The sequence below is a fragment of the Temnothorax curvispinosus genome, unplaced genomic scaffold, assembly GCF_003070985.1.
Source record: "Temnothorax curvispinosus isolate PA1 unplaced genomic scaffold, ASM307098v1 QBEX01005011.1, whole genome shotgun sequence".
In the NCBI taxonomy this organism is placed as follows: Eukaryota; Metazoa; Arthropoda; class Insecta; order Hymenoptera; family Formicidae; genus Temnothorax; species Temnothorax curvispinosus.
In genome coordinates this window covers 1,747,373-1,757,111 of record NW_020214791.1, presented here as the reverse complement: position 1 = coordinate 1,757,111, position 9,739 = coordinate 1,747,373, and positions in this window count along the sequence as shown.

The following is a 9,739-nucleotide window of genomic DNA, read 5'->3' as shown; positions in this document are numbered from 1 at the left end:
CGCAACTAAGTTCTAACACAAAATTTTTGGGCAAATGTTTTGATGAATAAAACATCGAGATATATATTTTCAATGATGTTAATCTATTTGATTGATATACTAAAATGAATGTTTCAGTTAATTCCATGTATAGTTCTTGCAGGAAATATATTTCATTGATAGGTATAACATTTTTCGCACAAAAATTTTGTACACGATTAATACTTAAAAAAAATTAAAAAATAGGTAGCAGTTCGCTTACATATTATTTCGAACATCTATTCCATGGTGCGAACGTATATAACTTTGTAATTGCATAGCGCAGGGGAAGCAAGGGTGTGAGTAAATATTCTGTCTGCGAACCGGAAAAAAACAACAGTTTTAAGACTGTACAAATACAGAATGCGCCTGATGTACGCTTTCGTCGAAAATATTGTTCGCGAACGCAAAACGAATAAAATGTAATTCGAGGCGCGGATATTAATTTACATGAAATTTAATTAAATCTTGATTAAATTTAAACGCGCTCGTGTCGGGCGTGTCGAGATCGAACGCGGCTCGCGCGCAGCATTTGAAGTATTTAATGTTGACGTCATGAGTTAATTGATATTATTTACAAATAATTATTACGGATGCGCGTGTGTGAGATAATACGGATAAGTCGCTGAAATTATATGGAAGGATTTGCAGGCGTGACAATTATTTTAGGAAGCAAGTATTGATTTCTCGCTGGACAAACGTTATTCGAAGGTATATCAGTTATTTTATTGAGCATATGCTCACAATGATATCGCAACGTGTAATCAGATCTTCTTCGTTAAATTAAATTCATACGGGATGTATATATGGGAGGTTCAGAATTCATGGTAAATTATGAAATAAAATTATTGTTAAACAATGATAAATTCAGAAGCATTTCTTGAGTGTCTCGTTATAGACTTGTCTAAAGAATTTTAATCGTTACTGTAAATGCATTCGTTAATATTAATTGAGACTCGATAGAATTATCGTCGTACTCGTGCCTGATTTTCGGCCAATAAAATATGTCTTGAAGAAACAACGACTCTATCGTAGACGTTCGACTTTTTAATTACATGTCATAAATTGGTAGACACGCTCGGCCTGCTCTAGGACACCCTATTTTCTGGGTGGCCGCAAGTTCGATCTGCCACCTCCGTGCTTTGAGATGAGCTTTACGGCGATTCCTTCGTAAATTGTCTCGCTTGATAAATCGATCGGCTAACGGGGCATCCCGTACGTGTACGTAATACTAGCAGCACTCTTTTTCGTCGAAACCTTCGAACGAGAACTAAGGGCTCACGGTAAAAGACGTCACGTGCACGGTTGAAATTGGGCGAATATTTTTGCAAATAAAATCCGCTTCAACAATCCTCCCAGATATAACATTAACAGTAATAACTTTATATAATGTGATGTAAAACGTGATGTAAAACAAGCTTTTATTAATGTACTGGAAAATAAAGACGGCAACTATTAAAATATGAAAAACGCATCAAAGCTCCTTTCCTGATCGCGTTTCGTATCGCTAATTAAATCATGTGAGACGCATTATCGTTTGACATAGGCGGTAGTGACTACTCGCCGCGATTGCTGGTATCCTCGGTATCGTAGTCGGAGGACTGATTTATGGGGTTTGTTCCTTGGAACAAGCGTTCGGCAGTATCGAACACTAGCGAGAAATCGACCGGGGAGACGACGCGACGCGGTCAGAGGGGACCGGTACGCGATTGACAAATCTGAGAGCTCATATGCAATAAATCGCCCGCGAGCGGCTGACTGCACAAGTTTTTCGTATTTATGGCCGTTGTGCTGAGATGCAACTGGCGCGCGCTGGCGGGCTGGCGAAGGGGCGGAAAAGAGGGCCGGCAGTTGCGGAGGCAAGAAGGCTACCAACTTTCCCTATGCATCGATATGAATATAAATAACCAAGGCTCGGCCACGCAGGGACAGGCCCGCGTCGCGCCGTCGCGCTCAATCTGCTTGGCAGTCCTCTTTGCCATCCTTATATATGAGTTATATCTCCTACGTTCAGCTCCTCACATTCTATAAGGCGATTATAGTATACCATCCACGCGGCGTGCTATCGTGGCACTTTTCACGAGCTGCGAAAGTTTTTATTCAAGTTTTTGTACAATATACTTATATGTCAGCCCTTTTGGAAACTTCTTGAAATATAAGACCCTGTAAATTATTTTCAGAACTCGTATATCGGAACCGAACGTTTCTATTTATGCGTTTATCTTGAAGATGATAAACGTTCTTTGACGATTCTAAACCTCCGCAGAATAGACTTAGACATATCTTAAATAACCGTCACTCGCGGCAAAGGACGACTATTACATACCTGGGTGTAATTGTCATTCGTATCTCATTGCAAACAGCCCAGGCTCGTAGAGAACGAGAAAGGGGGGGGTGGGAGTTGGTGGAATGGGTAAGGGAACGGTAGGTATCGTACCCTGGAAGCAAACACCGTCTCGCTACAATGAAACGCAATTTCCTGCTGTTGGTGCCGAGACTGAGTCAGTCGTCTCATTCGTCTTGGCTAAAAGCTTCGCTCCTCACGCTTGCTGCGTTAAACAATCGTACCTGCGTAGCATTCGTTAACGAAAGCCGAGGTAGGAAGGGCTTTCCCACCCGACCGATGCCGCCCGAAAATTCAGCCGTGCCTTCCATCGACTTCCGCGACGTCGCTTCTTCAACGTCTCGTATTAGAGTAGAAACAAAAAGATCATCGTTTCCGAAAGAGTGAAAGAGAGATTGTTACCACACGAATAACGGCTTTAGATAAAAAGTAAAAGGGAAAAGAGGAAAGATCTTTTCGGGAACGGAAGGATTTCGAATGGAGGACGGTTTTTCTTCGTTAAGACAGCGGTACGGAAGTGATACGAAAGGAAGTTGGGAGAAAAGGAATAAAAGGGAGAGAGCGGGGGTAAAGTCCTTGGTAGATAAGGGGATGAAGGCGAGAACCGACACGAGTGGCGGAAAGACAGGCGGTATTATTGCTTTAATCGATCAATCCGATAATTCTATTAGCATTTGTGTTATTCAAATGGTATTTAATTTTCCGCAACGTTACCTTCATTCCTCGATTTACATTTCATTCGTTTAGAAATGTCTCGCCCTTCGGCTCCCTCCCTCTCCTCGGGCCTTCTCCTCGGTTTGGCTTTCTCTCCCTCTTTTTTTTTTGAGTCATTTAAAAACTGCGGCCTTTCGTATCTGCATGTCGTTAACTTTCTCCTCTAAACTGTTTCTGTCTCTCGTCCGATCGAAATATCGTCAAACGTGCCAATATTAAATATATATATACATATAATCGGATTATTCGTTTAACGTTAGGCGCGCCCGTCTTTCGTTGGAATATTTAATATTTTAATAACCGTCTTCCGCAAGATTTATGCAGACCGCATAAATCGTCCAACGCAACGGTAAAGGTAATATAATTCTAATTGGTCTTCGTTCTTTTCGATAGAACGGGAGAGAAAGGTAAGCTAAAGATGTAGCTAAAGATAATATTATATAAATACGCTATTATATATAAAAATCTACATAATATAAATCGTATTTATTGTATAAGGGCCGGTTGTTCCAACCTGTTGGTAAACTAACTAATAGTTAAATCATATGTATATATGTCTGTTTTTCCTTTAAATTAGACAAAGATGGATATATGATTTAACTATTAGTTTACCAACAGGTTGGAACAACCGGCCCTAAATAAATTATAAATTGTACAATTACTATATATAAAAATAATTAAATATCGAAGAAAATAATTAAATGTAGAAATGTAAGAATATCTCATAAATTCAGAAAGATGCGAATTACCCAATATAAGATATAATCTCAAAAGCACTGTTTTTAATCCTTTTAATACTCAAAATAAGTAATTAATCACTAGCCAAATAATTACTTACAGTATTAAATTTCTGTAAGAAAATCGTAAGATTCTGCACGAACCGTTCCGTTTGATTTAAAATGTCTAACAAGCGAACAACGACAGAAGCCGTATATTAATATCGTTAAACCGCCGCGAAGATCACGGTGAAATATCTGTCGTGAAAAAACGAACGTTCGACGGCGAGGAAGCCGGCTAGACTTTTCAGCTTCGCTTCGAAGAACTTTCGAGTTTAGAACGAAGGAAGATCGGGACGGCATCGGCAATGGGCCGATGGATAGGGACGAGAGGAGCGTTGAGAGACGTGGAAATTCCTGGTATCCTACCTTATCCAATCACCGCGACCGGGACGTCGGTTTTCTCGCGCGGAGTAGCTATCGGAAACTTTCTTTAATCAAGTGTTTGATCAGCATCTCCCTTTCCCTCATTGTCTTCGTTCGGTTGGCAATCTGACTGTAGCAAAGCCACCCTCCGACTTCCGTGGGCCTCGCGCCACAATACAGCCGATTAATATTATATTACACCGCTATCTGTTCACGTGGTAGTAAGCTTTGCTTTACCGTCCGATGCACCGTGACAGTAGACAAGGAAGCTTTTGATTTAAGGGATCGTTTGCGTTTATCGAATCTCCGGAGAACCAACAATATTTGTTCTGTATTCTTACCAATGACAAAAATTATTAATTACGTTAATTATATAGATAATACTAATCAAAGATGATATGTTTAAAATATATTGATGTAAGAGCGAACGATATCGTCGTGTATCTTTCAGATTAATCAGTCGTTCAGTTGTTATTTTATAAATTTATAAAATTTAAGCTACCTTCCACTTGGCATTACTCTTGTAAGTTAACATTACTCGCTCTCGGGAAAGCAACGCGCCGTTACGCGCTCACGTGTGTGACGGCAAGAAGAGAGGGAGGCGCGAAACGTTAGTAAGACTCACGGGCCGCATAACGGCGTATTAAGGGTGGGCTCTAAAAACGACGATATAATTACATGAGGTTGCGCGCTCGAGTCATGATTTAGAACGGTATAATGTATAATTCCTAGACCTCGACGGTGCGGAGGACGAGAGCGATCCTCCCGCCCTCGCGGTTCTCACGACAGCGCGGCGCCGTTAGTGTAAAGTGCAGGTGCTTTCGCTAAAGTATCGTGCCTATAAAATGAAATTAAACTTCCGGTAAATTTATCGGCCACCGCGGCATCGCGAGATATCCTCTCTCTCTCTCTCTCTCTCTCTCTCTCTCTCTCTCTCTCTCTCTCTCTCTCTCTCTCTCTCTCTCTCTCTCTCTCTCTCCCCCTCTCTCTCTCTCTCTCTCTCTCTCACTTCTTCTCGCGTTTCCACGGCCGATTAATTTGTCTCTCTCATCGTTTCCGGGAATCAAATCTCTCCTACTCAACTCGTGGGATCGCGAAGTCTGATGCTTATTCGCCGGTTATCTTTCTCTCTCTCTTCGGCCTCAGCTGTTCAAATAATCTTACGACCTACGAACAGACTCCGCGGCTGGGCTCGGTCAGAGTTTAATTGAACTGGCAGATATACCGCTCCCTCTTTATTTATCTGCGTATTATCATAACGATCCTTTTATCGTCGATTTTAGTATTTAACTGTATACGAATACGATTGGTACGGAAATTTGATAGGAGAAAAGCAAACGATAATTTCTCAACAATTATTAAATTATTTTTTAGAATAACTTTTATAATTAAACTCATTTTGCAATAAGAAATTATTCGTCTTATCATTTTTATCAAATATTCCGAATACTAAGTGATTCGTCAAGAAAATGTCCATTTGTATATAATGTGCGTAGTGTTCTTTGATATCCGGATCGACAAGCCTGACCAACAACGGTTTTTTCTACTGAAGCTGAAACAGGCTGCCATGGAGCGATATAGAAAGGGAAGAAAACGAAAGAATAAAACGATTGAGCGATATAGCGATACAGCGGAATTATACGCACGCTTTCGGGGACCTTAAGCCACTCTCTCGTCTTATCGATAATGCGTCGTCTCTGGAAACGATCCGGGTTTTGTAATAAATCGAACTCGAGGAGTTAGGGGGATCAAATCGACGTCCCGGATACTCGGCCCGGGTCTCTGTCTTTTGCTCGATATAGTTGGCATGTAAGTCGACGATATAAATTCTCGAGGGTCGTAACCGGCGGACTCGTGGGATACACATCTCTCGCTCGCTTTTCGTGAAAATATCTCGGCCAACGCATATGTTTATGCGTTTCTCGGTGGGACACGTGTTTCTTATGGACGCTCATTCGAATGGTCAATCTCGTAAACTGATGACCTAGAATTCTAGATGGACCTTTTCACGTTATTTACGCTCTTAAGAAGGGAATGCGTGAATTTGACGAATTGTGATATATTTTTTATTTTTGACAGATACCAGAAATCTTTTAGAAAAAATTCTGTAACTTCTTATTCCTGAAAAGACAGCGAATCTAATAAATGATAAAATTCGACGGAAAGAATTCATTCTGTGTCGCAATATACAAAATATACTTAAATATATACATATCACTATTTCAAACATTCAAATTCTAAAAGATTTCATTAAGATACATCGGTGTTTGTTCATCTGACTAACAACTGTATCTCTCATAGACAGGAAGTCGTGCGACAGATGAATTCCCGGGAATGTACATTTTATAGCGTCGTGAACAACGCGTCGGTCAGGCGCATTTAACGTTAAAATTTTAGCCGAATGCAATTCGCGCGCTTCTAAACTGAGGCAAAACACATGGGATTAATACAATTTAAAAAAAGTAAAAAAATGTTTTTAAATCTCTGAATTCCGCCTTCACTGATTTAAAAATAATTTAAATATCGCAAGAATTTCATCAAACGTAAAATGCTAAATCGAAATTCCTCAAAAATGGTAATATGCACTCAAAATATAAATAATATAATATTTAAAAAATAAAAATAATATATTGCAATATAAAAAATGCATGTGTGTTTTGAATTACATTACTTTTATCGCAAAAAGTTGCATAAGTCCCGTTCAAATTTCTTTAATATTATTTAATAACTTTTGCTGCCAATAACGGAAGATTGCTTTGGGGCAGGGGGAGGCAGAGGTTCCGGACTGGGCCACGATCTGTCTTTGGCAGCGGTGAGCGAGCTAGTTACATTTCAATACGTGCTCCTTTGGCTCGTATCATATATGTGCGGCACGGAGCGCAGATACTCGCGCACGTGCAGCACGTCATAATTAAATTTTGAAAACGCGCTGTGCAGCGCACCGCCGGGTTACCGTCCACCGCGGCTAACTTGGGCGCTTTTCACGCCGGACCGGCTCGGTAATTCGATTTCGTCGAATTATCACTCATTCCGCAAAAAGGATAAATGCGTACGTGAGCCGAATTCAGCAGCGTTCGTTCTCTCTCTCTCTCTTTCTCTCTCTCTCCCTCTCTTTCACCTCTCACTGCCTTTATCCGCGAAAAAAGCAACGTGCATCGTTCGCGGCATGGAAAATATTGGATGTGCATGCCGTGACGTCGCGATAAACGCTTTCGTTCTATCAAAAATTTTCCAAGAACAGAGAGCAACTGTTATTGTTACATACAGTAGGTCCGGGTAATTCGCGCATGCATATATGTACACTCGACAATTTTTGCACGTTGAAAATAACGTGGAAATTTGGCTTGGAGTCTTTGATTCTTTTTTTCTTCTCGACTTACGTTACTTCAATTCGTAACAGAATCATCGTTCGCAATCAATCTCGGTACAACCGTTGTTCTCGACGCACCGTACCTTACGCATATACTCTACGAGCGAAACAGACGGGACGATTCATATTAAACAATATGAAGAAACGACTCGGTGATTTATGCGCACAAATTGTTCTGTCACTGTGCCGCCGCTCCGGAAGCTCTTCGGGTTCACAGTGTCCATTGTTCTTCTTTCGCCGACATCTTATTGGGCGCGCTCCCGTTTTCTCCAATATTCCAGTGCATTAAATCGCACTTTTTCGAGATTCCCCGTGAGATAGGGTGTCGCACGTCTCATATAAAACGTTACGAAATCTGCGCGAGCGGAGAATATCATCTCGCTTCATGCGTTTGGCGCTTCGGTTTTGCAGCCGGTCGTAGAATGCAGATGGTAATCATGAATCGTTAATGGCGTCTACCTGAATCTCTTTCTTTTCTTTGACAAGTTTCTTGTCGGCTCTGCGGTTGCCACTAAGGACGGCATTATTCGGTTTTCTCCCGAAGCACCTGCTTTTGATTCATTCAAAGACTTTGTCTCAAGTGAGTTAAAGTTTTACAAAGGACACGCAGGTAGAGTTTCTCCTTGAAAACCTCTTGTTCCTTGTTCTTCGAATTCCTGCCGCGTTGAAAAGAAGGACGGATGATACATTTTTATTGCTCAAAAGAAAACATGTTATTTTCGAACACTTTTCACTCCGCGGCAAAGATCGGTGAATCGTAAATAATGTGAATTAATTTTATTAAAGGACCTGATATTTATCTGCAATTTTCTCGCTAGTTATATATTTATCTATATACTACTCCTATCAAAACGCAATAAGATTCAATGAAGATTTTTATTTTCTATTATTGACTTTATTCATATCACGGTATCAGTTCTCGAAACGTTCCCGTTTTTTAAGTTTCCTTCTCTCTCACGTTGACTCTCCTTGTAATAGATTGGAACGTTATTTCCTGACTACTGGCTTTTACGCGACAATTTTTTAAGATCACTATTTCCATGTCGTGACGCCGAAATATAGTGCCAAATGCGGGAAGCGTGCGACGCGAAATATCGAATATAGAAAGCACTCTTCGGCAACATCTGCGGAAACACAAGGACTGACAGGTCTCAGCCATTTAAAATGAAATTTAATACCCACCATCTCCGCACTCCTCAACTCACGCTCTACTGGTTTTCCCTTATATCGTGCGCCGTTCAACGACGCGTGCTTGCCAAATGTTTTATGCAGTTTTATGGCAAACCGGGCATATATTTATCGATGCGAAATCAGCCGTCGCACTTTAACCCGCTCCGAGACCCGACGGGTCCTCTAGAACTTTTACAAGCCTTTCTACTCAAGGAGAAGTCTAAGCGGCGCTTGCGGTAAGACTTATAACGTAACTTAAACAGTACTTGTAGAAATGAGCTTTTACTCGGAATTTTACAGCGTATTTTACAGTCGAATTGTTTACGAGATGAAGGATATACGAATAAGGATCCTACGTGATGTGCGACTAGCCAAGGAAAAAAAAATAACTCGTACGTCGGCGATGGCGGAGGGGCACAAAATCGTCGATCTCTCGAGTAATTCACTCGTCTACTCTCTCCCTCTCTCTCTCTCTCTCTCTCTCTCTGTCTCCTTCCTTTCGCCTTCCTCTCTTCGTTCAGAATAGAGGTAATTACCGGATTTCGGCGAAATCCATGGACCGTAGGACATTTAGAGCTGTTATAGTTTCGACGTCTCGGCAGGGCAAAACTGGCTAGTCGGTCCGTCAAAATGAAACCCCGGAGGTGGTTGGGGGATGGCGCGGAGTGGCGTGGAGAGTCGACGTGAAGGGGGTGCGACGGGAACGAACAACGACGAACGAATGGTGTTATAACAAGGGCTAGTTAGCGGTAGCGCCGTATTACCCCCCCGCGTAATTCTGTCGCTGCACAATGGCGACAAATTTCACGCGCTATATCATCTGGTTCCACCCGTTCGCTACCACCCGATGCGCGATGGCCGCGGGAAAGACTGACGATAAAGTGTGGAGCGGGGGCGAATATCTTTGATAATGGGGCCTGCGAAAAGTAGCGCGTCGCTGGCTCCTCTCACACTCTGGTCATTCGGTCATTCGTATTTATT